Source organism: Bos grunniens, chromosome 17 (genome assembly GCF_055505025.1).
Source record: "Bos grunniens cultivar Pamir isolate PY7600 chromosome 17, Bosgru_T2T1.0, whole genome shotgun sequence".
Taxonomy (NCBI): Eukaryota; Metazoa; Chordata; class Mammalia; order Artiodactyla; family Bovidae; genus Bos; species Bos grunniens.
Window position 1 is genome coordinate 10496410 of NC_141181.1, and position 20368 is coordinate 10516777.

Consider the following 20368-nt stretch of genomic DNA (forward strand, 5'->3'; position numbering starts at 1 on the left):
TAAAGAGAGAATAAAGGTTATCCCCATTTTACCATGGAGATGTTAGCACTAAGTCACCCAGCTAGTACAACAGCAAAGGTTTGATTGCTTCCAAAGGTTTAGAAGCTGCTGCTCCCTGACGTACGGCTCCTGGCTCACTACAATGAATACTGACAGACTGGGTTAAAGTAACACTTCCTGTCAAGCAAACAGAAAAGTTGAAAAAGCAAAACACCAGTCCATAACTGTTGATCAGAGCGCTTACACAAAAAATAAATACGGACAAGAAATCGAAGCACTGGACGTGAACACTGAAGGCTGTTTTTAATAAGACGGTGTAAGATGGTAGCAGCAAAAAGCTTCTCTTTTTTAGTCACTGTATTACAGCTAACAAGCAAGGAGTGAAAGAAAAAATTTCTTATTTTTACACTGGGAAAAAAAACTTTTTAACCAACTCTTTACCTCCACTCATTAAGCACAATGGTTCCCCAATGCCCTCCTTGACAAGCTGCTGCTTCTCACTTCTTAAACTTCCTACGAACCCTCCCCAGTTCTCCCAGCCGCTCTCACAGTCTGGCTGTTTATCTTCTTTCTGGCAGCGCTGAGTCTTCACTGTGGCATGTGGCCTTTCTCTAGCTGTGGCTCACGGGCTTAGCTGCCCGGTGGCATGTGGCATGCGGAATCTTCTCAGACCAGGGACGGAACCCGCGTCCCTTGCATTGGCAGGTGGACTCTTAACCACCGGACCACCAGGGAAGGCCTCTTAATGTTTTCTTAACAGTTTCTATTTTAGGGTAGTTTCAGGTTCACAGCAAATTGTGGAGAAGGTAGAAAGGTCTTCCCTAGAACCCCTGCCCTGATATGCATAGCTTCCCTCATTATCAACAACCTCCACTGTCACAGATTTGGAAACCTCATTCTTCCAAAGCTAAACCAGAAACGTTTTAGAAGGTGACACAGGATCGTAATTTCTTACCCTTGGAGTACAGAACAAAAGCACAACCATCATGTAAAACATGATGGGTGCAAGCATGGTCTCCTTCTCCACCCCTCCTTTGTAGGAGGCTTCTCTTTAATGGGACTCTTCAGCTCCTTTGGCAATAGGTAGAGTTTTATCCCACCCCCGGAATCTGGGCTGGTCTTGTGGCCAACAGAACGTGATGAAAGGGACACTGCTAATTCGGAACCTCCAACTTCAGAACTTCGCGCATCCCTGCTCCACGCCATTGAAAGCCTCTGACTGCCATGTGATCAAGCCCCAGCTAGCCTCCTGAATGGTAAAAGATGTGTGGCCCAAGCCCCCCACTTATTGCCCCATCGGTCAGACATCCCACCCATAGAAGCAGAGCTTCCCGCCTTAAAGGAGGTAGCCCAGATGAGATCATACTGCCCAATGGGCAGAGTCCAAACTGAAATAAAGACTGTTGCTTAGGCCACTAGACACGGGGTGATTTGTTACTAAGTAATAAATAGACTAATATAGAAAGGTTAATGAAATTTGACTGTATTAAAATTTTAAAGACAGTAAAGAGTAAAGAAAAAGCACATACCCCAAAGGTACAAACAGCAGCTATGAATCACTGAGGTAAGGCAGAAAGTCCCATAAAAAATTGGGCAAAACATTTGAATAGGCTCTTTGCAAAACAAAATGAAGGAAATCCAAATGGCCCAAAACCACATGAAAAGGTGCTCAAACTCATTAGTGATTATAAAAGTGAAAAGAAAACCTCAACACACCTCAGTACACTCATCGGACTGGCAAAAATCAGTAAGTCTGGCAACCTCAAGGGTTGGTGTATCTGGAGCAACAAAAATTTTCACTTACTGCCAGCAAGGGTAAGAATGGGTATGTGGTGGTGGTGATTTAGTCGCTAAGTCCTATCCGACTCTTTTTATCACTGAGCCACCTGGGAAGCCCAAAAATTGATACAATCACCTTTCAAGTATTCTGGCATTATCTAATAAGTTCGGTAAGAACCTAGAACCTACAACTGTCCTTCCAGGTAAATTCCTAAGATAAACTTCAGCACACGTGCACTTACAGATGCGTACTTTCTACAACATACATCCACGCATCAACACAGATTAACCTCACAACGTGGAGAGGAGGAAGGAAGTCCCGAAAGAATCCACAGTATGGCTGTTTCACATGAAGTTCAAAGCAAGCTCCACTAAACCCTATGTGTACGTTGCATACACGGGTCACAAAATTACAGAACAACTAAGAACGGTAAGTGAATCATTCTCTCAAAAGTCACATGATCTTCACCACCTGGGACAACGGCAGAGGATGCAACAGACGGCTACGAGGGGATTCAAAGGTTATTTTAGCTCATAACCTAGTGGTGAGTCTGCGGATATTTGCTTTCTCATTCTTCTTTAAAGCATACACCTGGTTCCCATATTTCTGTATTTCCACCAAAATTTCACATCTAAACAATAAAAATGTTTAAATCATAAAAATGTAAAGCCTGGGGATTTCCCTGGTAGTCCAGTGGTTAAGCTCTGCGCTGGCAGGGGGGGGCACAGGTTCGATCCCCGGTCAGGGAACTAATATGCCACATGCCAAGGGGCATGATAAATAAAATAATAAAGGTATATATCTTCTAAAAAAAAAATATAAACCCTGGCTATCGAGGCCAGTCCAGAGTTAATCCAGGCAAACATAGGATTATTCCCTAGGATTGGCCATGACGGCCTGTTCTTGGTGTACACAAGCCAAATCACTCCAGACTACCAGGCTTCAAAGTGCTGTCCCGTCCTGGAAGGGCTCCTTCCCCGCCCGCACCCCCGTCTGGCTGGCTCCTTCACAGAAACCTGCCCCTCGCACCACCCTCCCCAGAATCATCACCCCTGTGCCCTACACCCCGCTCTGTTCCACAGCGCGCGACCTTCACAGCGCTGCTCACCTGAAACTGCCTCATTTAGCCAGTATTTTCTCGGGGTTCTCTCTTCTCCCGCCTCAGCTTATCTGGGCCCTGAGGCAGCAGCTGGCACCCTTGTGCTTCCCTCTATCTTTGAAACAGGGACCAGACAGTTTTTGCTTTTTAGTTCATGCAGCTGTTTCCAAATAGTGAGCGTGTGGGCTTATTATCATTTTTAATAACTTTATCGTATTCCATTTTGCTAATGTTTGCCAGTTCTCAACAGGGGCACGTAAGTGGTTCCGTTTGTGTGTTTATCTATGTAAATCTCTATGTACTTATTTACATATGCCAGATATAAACAACATATAATGCTTATATTATACATATAGAACCATGTTAGTCACTCGCTCGTGTCAGAGGCTCTTTATGACCCCATGGACTCTAGCCTGCCAGGCTCCTCTGTCCAAAGAATTCTCCAGGCAAGAACAGTTGAGTGGGTTGCCATTCCCTTCTCCAGGATATCTTCCCTACCCAGGGACTGAACCCGGATCAGATTCTTGATCATCTGAGCCACCAGAGAAGCCCACAGAACCATAAATGCTGGTATAAAATCTATTTTTCCCCTCTGGAGTCTCTTCCTTTATTTTATCCAAAACTACCATGTCAAAAAATACTTCAAGAATCATGCTTTCATAATGTCAGGGCAAGATACTCTCCAGAAAGCTATAATTTAAATGCATCCATTTCTCAACATTTATTTCAATTCCTAATCTCATTAGTTGAAACTATTTATAACAGCAGAATTGAACTGAATCATATTTGCACAGCTAATATGATACATTTCTTCCTATGTAAATACCATACTTTTCTCTCTTACCTCTGTGCTAGGTATTATAGTTACATCTATTTTTATTTTAGAATATAATCATTTTTCCCCTCCACTGACTTCTTTCTAGTGTTATTAAGAGTTCATTTAAAAAACTTATTGCTTAAAAATTTCACCACTCTAAACTCCAGTTCCATTTAATCATCACAAATTTATCACCTTTTCTGTTGTGTAGTACATTTTTTAAATATTTACTTGTTTTTGGCTGCATGAGGTCTTAGTTGTGGCTCCCAGGCACTGCTGCCCTGAGGCATGTGGGGTCTTAGCTCCCCGACCATGTCCCCTGCATTGGAAGATGGATTCTTAACCACTGGACCACGAGGGAAGTCTCTAAAGTACATTTTAAATCCCTGGTGGCTCAGACAGTAAAGAATCCACCTGCAATGTGGAAGATCCGGGTTTGAACCTCTGCTTGCAAAGATCCCCTGGAGGAGGGCATGGCAACCCACTCCAGTATTCTTGCCTGGAGAATCCCCATGGACAGAGGAGCCTGGTAGGGTACAGTCCATGACGTTGCCAAGAGTGGACACAACTGAGTGACTAAGCACAGCACACTCTCCCATGTAGTTTATACTCTGAGAGATCTCTGCTGCCTTTTCAGACATAACAAAATCATAAGACACTTTACTACATTTACACAGTCCATTAAAAAAGTACAAAGATCCTCTGTGCCAAAGATAAAGGTTTATCATAGCACATGAAACTCAACCAGTCTCAGTTACAATGGCTGGCAGTGCTCCTCTGCCTGGGGAAGGTAATGAAGGGCCCACTAGATGCGACTGCCTTTGTTGAGTGCCTACTCTGTGCTAATGGACTTACAAATAATATTTCACTTATTTCTTATAACCAGCCTGAAGGGTGAGTGTTGATGTTACCTTAAGTTACAGATGGGTTAAGCAGGTTCAGAGATAGATTAGTGACTTGATCAAACTCACAGACCTCTTTAGACTGCTCATATTATGACCTGGAGGCAAAGGATCAACTCCTTGGTCTCTCAAGCTTCTACTGATGTCTTCTCCATCACATTGTTCTGACTTTTCGGGAGATTTGACATGATTCCCAGAGCCTTTGCACAGATCTCAACTAGTTCTCTTGAATGGCTCAAACTAAATGGATAATAAACCGTGGGAAATTCTGAAAGAGATGGGAATACCAGACCACCTGACCTGCCTCTTGAGAAACCTGTATGCACGTCAGGAAGCAACAGTTAGAACTGGACATGAAACAACAGACTGGTTCCAAATAGGAAAAGGAGGACCTCAAGGCTGTATGTTGTCACCCTGCTTATTTAACTTATATGCAGAGTACATCATGAGAAACGCTGGGCTGGAAGCAGCACAAGCTGGAATCAAGATTGCCGGGAGAAATATCAGTAACCTCAGATATGCAGATGACACCACACTTATGGCAGAAAGTGAAGAAGAACTAAAGAGCCTCTTGATGAAAATGAAAGAGGAGAGTAAAAAAGTTGGCTTAAAGCTCAACATTCATAAAACTAAGATCATGGCATCCTGTCCCATCTCTTCATGGCAAATAGATGGGGAAACAGTAGAAACAGTGGCTGGCTTTGCTCCAAAATCACTGCAGATGGTGACTGAATGAAATTAAAAGACACTTGAAATGAAATTAAAAGATGCTTACTCCTTGGAAGGAAAGTTATGACCAACCTAGACAGCACATTAAAAAGCAGAGACATTGCTTTCCCAACAAAGGTCCGTCTAGTCAAGGCTATGGTTTTTCCAGTGGTCACGTGTGCATGTGAGAGTTGCATCATAAAGAAAGGTGAGAGCAGAAGAACTGATGCTTCTGAGCTGTGGTGTTAGAGAAGACTCTTGAGAGTCCCTTGGACTGCAAGGAGATCCAACCAGTCTATCCTAAAGGAGATCAGTCCTGGGTGTTCATTGGAGGGACTGATGTTGAAGCTGAAACTCCAATACTTTGGCAACCTGATGTGGAGAGCTCACTCATTTGAAAAGACCCTGATGCTGGGAGGGATTGGGGGTAGGAGGAGAAGGGGACGACAGAGGATGAGATGGTTGCATGGCATCACCAACGCAATGGACATGGGTTTGGGTGGACTCCGGGAGTTGGTGATGGACAGGGAGGCCTGGCGTGCTGCGGTTCATGGGGTCACATAGAGTCGGACACGACTGAGTGACTGAACTGAACTGAACTAAATGGAAAATTCATATACCATATGTTTCCATGTCCCTCATCCTCTCCTGCATGCTGATTCCCAAGGATGGTAAATTATAGCACTACTCTCTAGGAACACCTTCAAGGCTGGCACATACTACTGGATAAGACCAAACCTTTGTTGTCGGTGGTGTTATTTAGTCGCTAAGTTATGTCTAACTCTTGTGACCCCAGGGACTACAGCCCACCAGGCTCCTCTGTCCATGGTATTTCCCACACAAGAATACTGCAGTGGGTTGCCATTTCCTTCTCCAGGGGATCTTCCCAACCCAGGGATCAAACTCACATCTCTTGTGTCTCCCTGCCTTGGCAGGTGGATTCTTTACCACTGAGCCACCTGGGAAGCCCAATATGATGCCTGTGTGCACAAAAAGCATAGCTGACTTAAAAGAATTACAGGGATCTGCAGTCTTTCAACTGAACTTGCCGCTTCCAGAGTCTCCCAGAGTGGAACTTTTAGGTCTTCAATCTGCAGGCAAATGGAAGAGAAAAATACAGCCAGGGTTGGAAGAAATTTGAGAGATGGGGAGTTGTATTTGAGACCTACTCAGTCTGAGGGCAGAACTCCACATGTAGAGATCCAACCACACTTTATTTGTAGCATGTAGGATCTAGTTCCCTCACCAGGGATCGAACCTGAGTCCCCTGCATTGGGAGTGCAATGTCTTAGCCACTGGACCACCAAGGAAGTTCCTAACCACAGTTTAAATCCAGGTTTGGAGAGCCTCCAGACGCTGGCTGGAATTGCCCCACTCATCCTTGATGGTTTGACAAACGAGATTATTTCTTACAGCACAGCCACCTATGCACCTAATAGTTCTGAACGATTAGACACATACAGCACTTGGAAGGAAGGGAAACCTCTCTGTTCAGATTGTTCTACGTCACTGCCAGGTAGCCCTCTGGGTACATGAGAGCCCCTGAAGTGACAAGACTGGCCCTGGGAATAACGTTGTAACCACAGGATCTCTCTGCAACTTCCCATCCCATCAACCAAACCACTAAATGGCACCCTTGAGGAACCGTGGCATGCTCTCTAATTCCCAGTTTGAGATGGAAAATGAAGCAGCCAATAAATGTACCTTTCTCACTCACGAAATTTGAAACTCAGGATTCTTCACCATATCAAATCCTAAACTCTTTTTCCAAATGGACAAACTGCACACAGAAGCTCACATTCCTCGGCATGTAGAGACTGAAATCGCTAGATTATCAAATATGCACCGGCTCTGCCAAGGGAAGGGCCACCACCCATTCTGCACATCAAAACACGTCCCCAAATTCCTCTGTGTTTTATTTAGAGAAGAACAGGGTGCAGACTCTAAGAACTTCATTTCTTTCACGTCAGATGCATGCCGAGGAAATAATGCTGATGTTAATCCAAGGAACTTGGAAGTGAAACAAAATTCCTCCAGGACTGTGGACGGGCTTCTCATTTTTCCTTCGTGTTTTTCCAGATTTACAGAATTGACTGCAGCACCGTGTACAAGAATAGCCGTCTGGCCTCTCTATACTAGTCAAAAAAGAAAGAAAACAACTCATCTGATAGTTTTTAAGTGGTGCAAATGTCTCTCCAGCCCAGAATGCCTTACTGGGCTAGTCATGGCCTGAAGGCCACATCACAGGCTATACTTCAAGCAGCTCAAGGGCCAGTACCATCTGTGCAACTCTTACATTAAAGCCATCCTAGCCCTAACTCTCCAATCCAACCCAATTAGAATGCTTGTGCAGAGTTCTTCTTAATCACAGAATAAACCCCACCTCAAGTCACTAGTAATAGAATGGCCTGAACTGACAAATGCCGGGGGTAAAGGAACACAAGCTGAGTCCACAAAGATGCAGATGCCTCAAAACAAATGCATAAACCAGGACTCGAGACCCAATACGGAGGGGCTTCCCTGGTGGCCCAGCGGTAAACAGTCTGCCCGCCAATGCAGGAGACATGGGTTCAATCCCTGATCTGGAAAGATCCCACATACTGTGGGGCAACTAAGCCTGTGCTGTGCTTAGTCGCTCAGTCGTGTCCGACTCTTTGCTACCCCATGGACTGTAGCCCACCAGGCTCCTCTGTCCATGGGGATTCTCCAGGCAAGAATACTGGAGTGGGTTGCCATGCCCTCCTCCAGGGGATCTTCCCCACCCAGGGATCGAAGCCAGGTCTGCCACACTGCAGGCAGATTCTTTACCATCTGAGCCACCAGGGAAGCCCAACTAAGCCTGTGGGCCACAACTACTGAGCCTGTGCTCTCGAGTCCAGGAGCTGCCACTGCTGAAGCCCACGTGCCCTAGAGCCCACGCTCCACAAGAGGGACCACTGCAATAAGAAGCCTGCACACCTGTAACTAGAGAGCAGCCCCCACTTGCTGCCAACTAGAGAAGAGCCAACACAGCAGCAAAAAACCCTGCATGGCCCAAAACAAATAAATAAAAACTAGAAAAAAAGACCCAATATGGAGCATGACAGACAACCAGATACTGTTGACCAAAGTGATCACGTCATTACGAAAAACGCTTCAGAGGGGAATGATCTGGGCAATGCAGAGAATCCCACAGGGCAGGCACACTTCCTGCCTGACCACCCAAGGCAGACCACCACCCAATCCTCACCGCCACACCCTGCCGCATTCCAGACCTCAGCCACGCTGCACACCTCTACAAACATGGGGAGTCTTTTTGGGTGAGGGTGTCTGTAGAGAGAGAGGAGCTGCCACCGCAGGCTGTCAGATGAGAACGACATTCATTCAAACTTCAGCCACACATCTAAGCAGCTAACACTTCTATATTTGTTTCCTGCTGCTGCTCTAAGGTAAACTACCACCAACTGAGTGGCTTAAAATACCACCAACTTATTATCTTCTATTTCTAGAGGTCAGAAGTCCAGACGGGTCCCTCAGGGCTGTATTCCTTCTGGGGCCCTAGAGGAGAATACATTTGCCGGCTTTTTCAAGCTCCTAAAGGGTGCCCACAATCCTTGGCTCATGCCCCCCAGCCGTCAATCACATCCAACCTCTGCTTCTGTCATTACGTCTCCTCCTCTTACTCTCTTAAGGACCACCATAACTACAATGGGATCACCATGACAACACGGGATAATCTCACCGCCTCAGGATCCTTACTCCCAACTGCGGAGTCTCTTCTGCCACCAAAATTAACATTCACAGGTTATCCGGTAATTAGGAAGGGACATCTTTGGAGAGTCATTACACTGCCTACCATACCTGATAATGTCGGGTACTCTCCTAACCACCTTGTGTTCATTGATTCATCTGGGTATCACCACAACTCCAAGAGGCATGTTCTGTCATCATGCCCACTTTACAGAGGAGGAAACTGAGACACACAGTCAAGCACCTCAGCCAAGATCACACAACCAGTCAACAGTGGAACCAAGAGGTACGCACAACTGCCCAGGTGGAGGCAGGATGAAGAACCCTGCCTGAGGCGCCCCCATCTCCCACTGAGTGCTCCCCAGTGAGACCAGATCCCACGGGAGTCAATCTGAAAATCACAGACAGTCTTCCCCTCACTCTACAGGCAGGGAAGAAAGCACAGCTGTGGACAACTAGCTCAATTTCACACACCTAATTCAAGGAGAGCACTCGCTAGAATCCAGATTTTAGTACAGAATCCAGCCTTGGTTTAGCCTGGTGAGGCAAAGAATGGCAGTGACAGGTACACTCTTAGTGGGGGACACATGGTCCACCAGCTGAATAGCACGTCCCGGAGAGAAGCCGCAAAGGACGTGCACACACACACACACACGTGTGTGCATGCATACACATGCTGTGGGATAAGGCGAAGTGCTTAAGTATGAGAAAGAATAACCAGGCTAACACCCGCTCAACTTCTACCTTCTCTAATCACCTGAGAAAACAAGAAATGCTGATGGACCAACAAAGCTGAATAACAAGAACGTATGGTGGAAACAACGGCACCCACTGCAGTGCTCCTGCCTGGAAAACCCCATGGACGGAGGGGCCTGGTGGGCTGCAGTCCATGGGGTCGCGAAGAGTCGGACACGACTGAGCGACTTCACTTTCACGTTTCACTTTCATGCATTGGAGAAGGAAATGGCAACCCACTCCAGTGTTCTTGCCTGGAGAATCCCAGGGACGGGGGAGCCTGGCGGGCTGCCATCTACGGGGTCGCACAGAGTCAGACACGACTGAAGTGACTTAGCAGCAGCAGCAGCAGGATCATTGACACATCCAGAGAAGTACCTAAATCTGAGCAACAAAAACCGGTGGTCCTCAAAGTTTTAGAATAGCAAAGGAAACCACTGACAAAACAAAAAGACAACCTACTAAATGGGAGAAAATATTTACAAATCTTATGACCCATAAGGAGTTAATATCCAACATATATAAACAGCTCATACAACTCAATATTTTTAAAGTGATTTAAAAAATGGGCAGAACTAAATAGACATTTTTCCAAAGATGTATAGATGGCCAGACATATAAAAAGATGCTCAACATCATTAATCAGAGAAATGTAAATTAAAACCACAATGAGATATCACTTCACACCTGTCAGAATGGTTATTATCAGAAAGATCACAAATAACAAATGTTGGCCAGGATGTGGGGGACAGGGAACCCTCGTAAATTGTTGGTAGGAATGAAAACTGGTGCATCCACTGTGGAAAACAGTATGGAGGCGTCTCAAAAAACTAAAAATAGAACTATCATATGACCCAGCAATTCCACTCCTGGGTAGATATCTTAAAAATAAAATGAAAACACTAATTCAAAATGATACACATAGCCCAATGTAAACAGCAGCGTTATTTACAACGGCCAAAACAGGGAAGCAACCTAAGTACCCATCAACAGATGACGGAATACAGGAGGTGTGGTAGAAATACACAACGGATTACTACTCGGCCATTAAAAAGAATGACGTTTTTGCCATTTGTGACAACATGGATGGACCTGCAGGTGTTGTTATACTAAGTGAAGCAAGTCTGACAGAGAAAGACAGCTACTGTACGGTATCACTTACATGTGGAATCTAAAAAACACAACAAGCAAGAATAGTGGAGTGGGTTGCCATGCCGCCCTCCAGGGGATCTTCTTGACCCAGGGATTGAACCCGAGTTTCTTAAGTCTCCTGCACTGGCAGGCGGGTCCTTTACCAATAGTGCCGTGTGGGGAGTCCCAAGGTCATTATGATGGGTCCTAGTTCAATGACGGGTGTCCTTTAAAAAAAAAAAAAAAAAAGGACACGGAAACATGCAAAGAGAGAAGACAAGGTGAAGAGACACAAGGAGATGAGGTCCATCTACCACCAAGGAGCAAGGCCTGGGCCAGGCTCCTCCCTCTCAGCTCCGGGAATGAACCACCTCTGCTGACACCTTGATCTTGGACTTCTAACCTCCAAGACTGTGCAACAGTACATTTCCATTGCTTCAGCCGCCCCATCTGTGGGATTTCTGCTATGGCAGCCCTAGGAAACAAATACACCATGATAGTTTTTTCTTAAGAAAAATAGGTAACCTTGAGGTGCAAGGTAATATACAGAAGACAAGAACACTATTTGCGAGTACTGTTTCCCCAGATCGAGGATGTAAGCTCAATGACAAAACATAATATTATTCAAACATTTCGGAACTGAATATAGTAACTTGGCAAACAAAGCAGTTTCCAAAATATCTTAAGGAAGGGGAGACAGAAAAGAAAAATAAAACCACGTACAGGGAATACTGTCAAGACAAGCTGCCTTGTTAACCACAGCATATGCTTAAGGTCCAAAATAAATATCAGCCAGGATTTAGATGTCAGAGTGTTCACCTGACGGAAAGAATATAAGCTTTCCCACCCTTCAGCCAGTGTGTCACCATTTCACTGCGCGGACTAGATACTCAGCTGCTGACCAAAGACAAGAGCTGCAGTTTAAGTCTCCCATTTCTCACAAACAAATACTCATTTCCTTTAATATCTTTCATCTTTTTTAACTTTTGGCCATGCCACACAGCATGTCAAATCTTACTTCCCCAACCAGGAACTGAACCCACACCCCTGAACTGGAAGCCAGAGCCTTAACCACTGGACCATTAGGGAAGTCTCTCGTTTCCTTTAAAATAAAATTATTTGAATCAAACATGACTCACTCTAAGGAAGGCCTAACACCTCCCCGTTTGCACCCCAAATTAAGCATTTCACAAGAAATGCCCGATGACTTGCACTGCCCGTTCACTCAGCACAGCCCAGGGCGTGGGATAAAATAAGAAGAGGACGTGACGGCCGACCAAGGGAGTCACGGCCCCCACTGGATGGGCGATCACCACCCACTCTGCAGAGTCAAAATGACACATTCCAGTGGAGTTCAGCAGAAAACAAACTTAAAAAAAAAAAAAATTAAAGTCATCAGAAAAAAACAGCAAAGAATGGGGGGGCGGTGAACAGGGTTCCCCAAAAATGAGTTAAATTCATATCATAAACCACAGGGGAGACAGTGAGGTACCATGAACAAAAGGAGGTGAGTCCTTGCGATGGAAAGAGAACTCCATCTATTCTGCGCCCTATGTAAGTTAGGGCCTTTGAATGCGAGCAATAAAGTCACGAGAACATAACTGCAAAGAGCCAGGGAGAAAAAATAGGGAACAACTTGTGCTAAGAACTTGCAGTACAGTCTGCCCTGGGACCCTCTCTCTGCCGTTAATACCACGCGGCTGCTCTCTGAGTGTTTACTTTCCTCCCACTTGAAATGGGGTGTTTTCTTCTATTTCACGACAACTCCTCTTGTCGGAATTGCTGCTGCCCCACAGGGTCCGCGGCCTGGCCATTCCTGGAAGGCCGGGGCCTTTCCAGCATCCTCACATCAACTCAGATGCATTCTTTCAACTTCAGCTCTCACTGCTTTTCCCATCTTCGTTCCCGAAGTGAAATTCTCAGGAGACTCCAAACGGCCCTGCTCATTTCTTTCCCACGGAAGGACGTGACACACGCAGCTGTCTAAGGCCCCTCCCCAGCGACATTAGCCAGCCCAGGGACAGGAGAGGAGGAACAGCCCAAGGTCCTCAGAGAGACACCCCCTCACAGAGGCGGAGCCTCTCTCCCTGCTAAGAGCCATGCGGTAGTTGGCAGAGGACATGAGTGAGACTCACATGCAAAGCCAGTGAGTACAAAACATTTCCTTTAGAAATCCTCCTGTGCTGCTGGGGGAAATGTTAATTGGTGCAGCTACTATGGAGAACAGTATGGAGGTGCCTTAAAAAAACTAAAAACTAGAGGTGCCGTATGATCCTTCAAACCCACTCCTGGACACAGACCCAGGGGAAAAAACTCTTAATTCAGAAAAAACATACACCCCTATGTTCATGCTAGCACTATTTATAATAGTCAAGACACGGAAGAAGCAAACTAAATGTCCATCAATAAATGAATGGATAAGATGTGGTACACACACACACACACACACACAGGAATATTACTCAGCCATTAAAAAAGATGAAATAATGACATTTCCAGCAACAGGGATACAACTAGAGGTTATCATACTAAGTGAAGTCAGAGAAAGACAAATATCATCTACCACTTATATGTGGAATCTAGAAAAAAAATACGCAAATAAATTTATTTACAAAACAAAAATAGACTAACAGAAAACAAACTTATGGTTACCAAAGAGGAAAGGGGATGGGGGAGGATTCAGTTCAATTCGGTTGCTGACTCCTGTCCAACTCTTTGCGACCCCATGAACCGCAGCATCCCAGGCCTCCCTGTTCACCAACTCCTGGAGTCCACCCAAACCCATGTCCATTGAGTCGATGATGCCATCCAACCGTCTCATCCTCTGTCATCCCCTTCTCCTCCTGCCCTCAATCTTTCCCAGCATCAGGGTCTTTTCAAATGAGTCAGCTCTCCGCATCAGGTGGCCAAAGTACTGGAGCTTAAGCTTCAACATCAGTCCACCAATGAACACCCAGGACTGATCTCCTTTAGGATGGACTGGTTGGATCTCCTTGCAGTCCAAGGAACTCTCACGAGTCTTCTCCAACACCACAGTTCAAAAGCATCGATTCTTCAGCGCTCAGCCTTCTTCACAGTCCAACTCTCACATCCATACATGACCACTGGAAAAACCATAGCCTTGATTAGATGGACCTTTGTTGGCAACGTAATGTCTCTGCTTTTGAATGCGCAATCTAGGTTGGTTATAACTTTCCTTCTAAGGAGTAAGCGTCTTTTAATTTCATGGCTGCAATCACCATCTGAGTGATTCTGGAGACCAAAAAAATAAAGCCTGACACTGTTTCCACTGTTTCCCCATGTACCTGCCATGAAGAGATGGGACTGGATGCCATAATCTTAGTTTTCTGAAAGTTGAGCTTTAAGCCAACTTTTTCACTCTCCTTTTTCACTTTCATCAAGAGGCTTTTTAGTTCCTCTTCACTTTCTGCCATAAGGGTGTCATCTGCATATCTGAGGTTATTGATATTTCTCCCTGAAATCTTGATTCCAGCTTGTGCTTCTTCCAGCCCAGCATTTCTCATGATGTACTCTGCATGTAAGTTAAATAAACAGGATGACAATATACAGCCTTGACGTACTCCTTTTCCTATTTGGAACCAGTCTGTTGTTCCATGTCCAGTTCTAACTATTGCTTCCTGACCTGCATACAGATTTCTCAAGAGGCAAGTCAGGTGGTCTGGTATTTCCATCTCTTTCAGAATTTTCCACAGTTTATTGTGATCCACACAGTCAAAGGCTTTGGCATAGTCAATAAAGCAGAAATAGATGTTTTTCCGGAACTCTCTTGCTTTTTCCATGATCCATGGATGTTGGCAATTTGATCTCTGGTTCCTCTGCCTTTTCTAAAACCAGCTTGAACATCTGGAAGTTCACGGTTCATGTATTGCTGAAGCCTGGCTTGGAGAATTTTGAGCATTACTTTACTAGCATGTGAGATGAGTGCAATTGTGTGGTAGTTTGAGCATTCCTTGGCATTGTCTTTCTATGTAACTGTAATGAAAACTGACCTTTTCCAGTCCTGTGCCCACTGCTGAGTTTTCCATATTTGCTGGCATATTGAGTGCAGCACTTTCACAGCATCATCTTTCAGGATCTGAAATAGCTCAACTGGAATTCCATCACCTCCACTAGCTTTGTTCATAGTGATGCCTCCTAAGACCCACTTGACTTCACATTCCAGGATGTCTGGCTCTAGATGAGTGATCACACCATCGTGATTACCTTGGTTGTGAAGATCTTTTTTGTACAGTTCTTCTGTGTATTCTTGCCACCTCTTCTTAATATCTTCTGCTTCTGTTAGGTCCATACCATTTCTGTCCTTTATTGAGCCCATCTTTGCATGAAATGTTCCCTTGGTATCTCTGATTTTCTTGAAGAGATCTCTAGTCTTTCCCATTCTATTGTTTTCCTCTATTTCTTTGCATTGATTGCTGAGGAAGGCTTTCTTATCTCTCCTTGCTATTCTTTGGAACTCTACATTCAGATGCGTATATCTTTCCTTTTCTCCTTTGCTTTTCACGTCCCTTCTTTTCACAGCTTTTTGAAAGGCCTCCTCAGACAGCCATTTTGCTTTTTTGCATTTCTTTTTCTTGGGGATGGTCTTGATTCCCATCTCCCGTACAATGTCATGAACCTCCAGGAGTTTGGAATTAGGAGATACACACTATTATATATGAAACTGATAAACAACAAGGTCCTATAGGATAGCAGAGGGAACTATATTCAATATTTTATAATAAACTATAATGGAAAAGAATATGAAAAAGAATGTGTATGTGTGTGTATATATATATATGTATATACAACTGAATCATTTTGCAGTACACCAGAAACACAATACTGTAAATGAACAAAAGTTCAATTTTTTTTGAAAAAATAATTTTTTTAAAAAACCACATCTTTGGGACTTCCCTGGCAGTCAAGCATTAAAACTCATGCTCGCACTGCAAGGCTAGGCATTCAGTCTTTGGGGTGGGGAATGTAGACCCTGCATGTCACATGGTACAACCGTAAACAAACCAAACAAACAAAACACAGAAAAAACACCACATCTTTAAAGGCCAAAATTAATTCTGAAGGTTATTCCATGTTATCATATAAAATTCCACCAAAAAAAGTCCCTAAAGGCAGAAACCAGCCCACTGAAAAAAGTGTAACAGGCAGGGCCTCAGTCCACAGATGGGCAATTTTAATGTGAGGGACTATGCTCAACATACAGAAATGTCAACACTCATCACTGACTAGAAAAGCATTTGCAATTCAGCATGCCCAAATGGTCTAGGTGTTTGCCTCACCATCAAGTATTTATCGAGCACTTCAGATGTGCTGGTCACTGCTCCATGGAAAGACTCTGCATGTTATTAGCTCCTTCAGTCCTCCCTACACCCAGGTGGGTAAGCACTTCCCACGGCATGTTATGGACAAGCGCAAGAAGACAGAGTGTTAAGTCATGGAGCCAGGATTTGAACCCAGGAGCCAGCTTTCGTTTTAACCCATCACAACCTGCTGCCTTGGGACTTCCCTGGTTGTCCAGTGGTTAAGGCTCTGTGCTTCCAATGCAGGGGGCACAGGTTCAATCCCTGGTTGGCACGGCAGCAGGTACAGCCAAAAAGTTTTTAAAAAACTGGGAAAAGAAAACACACACACAGCATCTGCTACCGCATCGCAGGAAACACAAACTATAGAGGCCACCACAACGTGGACACGAGCTGCTTTCCTCACAATGCCCTTACAACACACACACACAGATAATCAAAGAGCTTTCTAGATGGTGTTGAAATGTTGAGGAGGGGTCGGGAATTTTCAGTAAAGGTTTTTGGGCCAGCCCCCAGGAGAGGAAAGCTTCCCGGGATGAGAACGAGCTCTGCAGAGGAAGCCCCAGCCAACAGGAAGGAGGAAACAGCAAACGTGGAAAAGCTGTGAGGAAACCAGTGTGCAGGCTGGGCGGCGAGGCCTGTGAGGGCTGCCTCTCAGCTCAGGCTTCCTCAAGGAGGGCCAGCAGATGCGCCAGGACCCCGGGCAGCAGACCCCACACAAGCCAGGGCTCTAGGGCCACCCTGCCACACACAGGGACCTCCCACAAACGCCCTGCTCACAGAGGGAGGTTACAGGAAGAAGATACACGGTCAACCCGTGAAGCTGCTTAAAGCCTGAGGAAGGTACCCACGTGTCTACAAAACAGTTTAGAAGGTAAGCCCCCCACTAAAATCATAACCAGTTTCAAAATAATCTTCATTTAGCAATACTTAAATTTATGATCAGAAAAAAGCAAGCTGAAGTCAAACAAAACCAAAGAATAATTGACAGCTGATCATCAGGATGGGCAGAGATCTCGGCATGCCTGTCTGTGACAGTTTATTTTACGTGTGACCTGGGCCGGGCCTGGGGATGCCTAGTTAGCACATTAAGTCTCACTTCTAGGCTTCGTTGTAAAGTGTTTCCAGAAGAACTTACATTCCAGTTGGCAGCCTGAGCAAAGCAGATGGCTTTCCCCCGTGTGGGTGGACACCATCCATCCACAAATAAACACACACACACAAATTCAGTGTCACCAGTGATGAAAGGAAATTTTAAGTCACAGCTTTTACACGTGATGGCCAACACTATTTTAAACCATAAAATTCAATCTCTGCAAGTATATGGATGAGCCCTTTCATATACTCGTAGAAAGAAAGAAATGAAGAACCTTCACCCCACTACTGCCACATCTCCCTTGCTGCTGCTGCTGCTGCTGCTAAGTCGCTTCAGTCGTGTCCAACTCTGTGTGACCCCAGAGATGGCAGCCCACCAGGCTCCCCCGTCCCTGGGGTTCTCCCTAATTCCCCGCAAAAGAGGAAAATGTAAATAATCTGGCATTGCAAAATGACAAATTTCTTTTGCATCCACAAAAGAGATATCATATGAGCAGCATTTCCAGAGCAAACATTCAGATAGCCAGTATAAGTAGTATTGACAGCAGATATGCCAATCTCTGAACATTTGACAAAGTCCACAAAGTACAGTTAGTTGTTCTTTGAAAAAGTCCGGTCACAAAGCTCCTTGGAGACAGAAAAGCACAGTGAATCAAGCACCAGCGTGACTTCTGGTGTCAGACAGACGGGCTCACACACTAGCATCAGTGGTGACCAGCTGGGTGAACCTGGGCAAGTGACCACCCATTCAACCCTCAGTTTCAACACTGACAACTTGGGGATAATCCTGGATTTTCTATAACAAATGGCAGCAAAGGAAATTATTCAATCAAAGATTACTAAGTTATCCTGTCTGGGTGACACAACAAAAAGGGAAGTTGAGAGAGGAAGTAAATTTTTTTTAATTGAAGTATGGTTGATTTGCAATGCCACATCGGTCTCTGGTGTACGGCAAAGTGATTCCGGAAGTAAGTCCCCTTGTATCATTTCTTTTTAGATTCCACATGCCATACAATATTTCTCCTTCTCTGACTTACTTCACTCAGTTTAACAATCTCTAGGTCCATTCACGCTGCTGCCAACAGCATGATTTCATCCTTTTTTGGCTGAATAATACTCCATTGTATATATGAACCACATCTTTATCCATGTATCTGTCAATGGACACTTAGTTTGGCTATTGTAAATAGCACTGCTATAAACACTGGGGTGCATGTGTCTTTCTGAATTAAGAGTTTTCTCTGGATATATGCCCAGGAGTGGGAGGTTTTAAGAAGTAATATCCCCTGCCTCACTAAGAAAACTTTCGGGCACTGTACTTTGATTGGACCACATTTGAAGGGGACACTGGCAAAACCAAACATCCAGAAAAAAGTTAAGAGGATGATGAGTCCAAAAACCCCACTGATTAAGACTCGCTGTTAGAAAGGTAGAATCACAACTTCTGTTTCGCAATTGTGAAGGTGTGCTCAGTCCTCAGTGGCGTCCAGCTCTCTGCGACCCCATGGACTGCAGCCCGCCAGGCTTCTCTGTCCATGGAATTTCCCAGGCAAGAATATTAGAGTGGGTTGCCATTTCCTTCTCCAGGGGATCTTCCCATTCCAAGAATTTAACCCATGTCTCCTGCACTGGCAGGTAGATTCTTTACCACTGAGCCACCTGGGGGCCCCCTCCTGAATTGTGGGGGATGTTAATTAAGAATTCTTCGATTCACCCTACATGATCTAGAAAACCCAATATAGGAAGAAGCTAAAGGAGGCAGATCTGGTTTAGGATAAAGCAGAACCTGCCAACTGTAATGCAATGGGCTTCCTCACTGAAAACAATTATGAGACCTCTTCACTGTTTGTATCATGGAGATACTGCTGAGGATGGGAGGTCAGAACAGGGGTCCAAAAGGGTCCCTGTCCAATGCTAACATTTTCTGATTCTAAGTCAATCAACAGTGAACTATTAGCATCCATACTACTATCTCACCAGTGGCATCAGAGCTCAACTATTAATACAGTACATGCATCATGGATCAGAGAAGCGGGTTTGAAAAACTAACCATTATACTGCATAGGCTTTTTTTTATGATTATGGTATATGGAATTTTTAATGAAATTTTACTCCAAATTCCCAGCAAATGATTTTAGCACATGGATTGCCGAGGCAAGTGTTTTATCATAAGTGATTGGAAAAATTCTACAAAGCACAATATGTTTAATTCTTTCTTCAGTAGGGATCATAGATTTTACCTTTTCAGCAAAAATCCATGAGTAGGAAAGAGGAAGAAAAAAGCAGAAAAAGAGAAACAAGTGCACGGGTACAAGCGAGCGTCGCCCTTTCTTCAGGCTTCTACGGTCATTACTACCCAAGCAGCACTAAAAAGAGCCTGCATTTAACCCTGTTTATCGTATCTCATTCTTGTGGAGCCTCAGGGAAAGTCTTACGGGAAAAAGTAAACGCTTCCCTTCTCAGATCTCCAAAGAGTTTTGGCATCAGTTCATCTCTGACCCTGTATTATACAGATTATAGTCTGTAAAACCTTGGAGACTTAAAAAAAAAAAAAATACAACCAACCAAAGAGTTAACGTCTGAATTGACCCATTTCTCCAACTCTGCCATACAGGAAAACGCTTCCCAGGGAAACACTAGAAGTATCTAATGTCGATGGAGGATACAGAGATTACACGTTAACAAACCACACAGAATGCTAAGCTATAATATTAATTTGTTTGGGCAGCACCTTCGATCTTTGTTCCATTCTCCACTTTCTTTGAAGTAGAATATGAATGGTGATAACTAGCAGAAGACTTTTCTTTTGCAAGAAGGAACATTTTGTAAGGTTACTCAGATGTTTTATAGTAAAAATAGAAGGTATACCCAGGAATCAAACCGGGGTCTTCTGCACTGCAGGCGAATTCTTTACCAGCTAAGCTACCAGGGAAGCCCATGATTATCTTGGACTTTATAAGAAATGATTACTATTAAAATGGGGACAAATACACAGCATGGCATTCAACCTCAATGTAATGTAATGTAGGACTAGATTATTTTCCTCTTGTATTC

General features: G+C 44.5%; 1 protein-coding gene across 16 annotated transcripts in view; it reads right to left on the reverse strand.

Annotated features, from left to right (window-relative positions):
- ARHGAP10 (Rho GTPase activating protein 10) overlaps positions 1 to 20368 on the reverse strand; it is a 376372-nt gene that overhangs the window by 280868 nt on the left and 75136 nt on the right. The window lies entirely within an intron of this gene.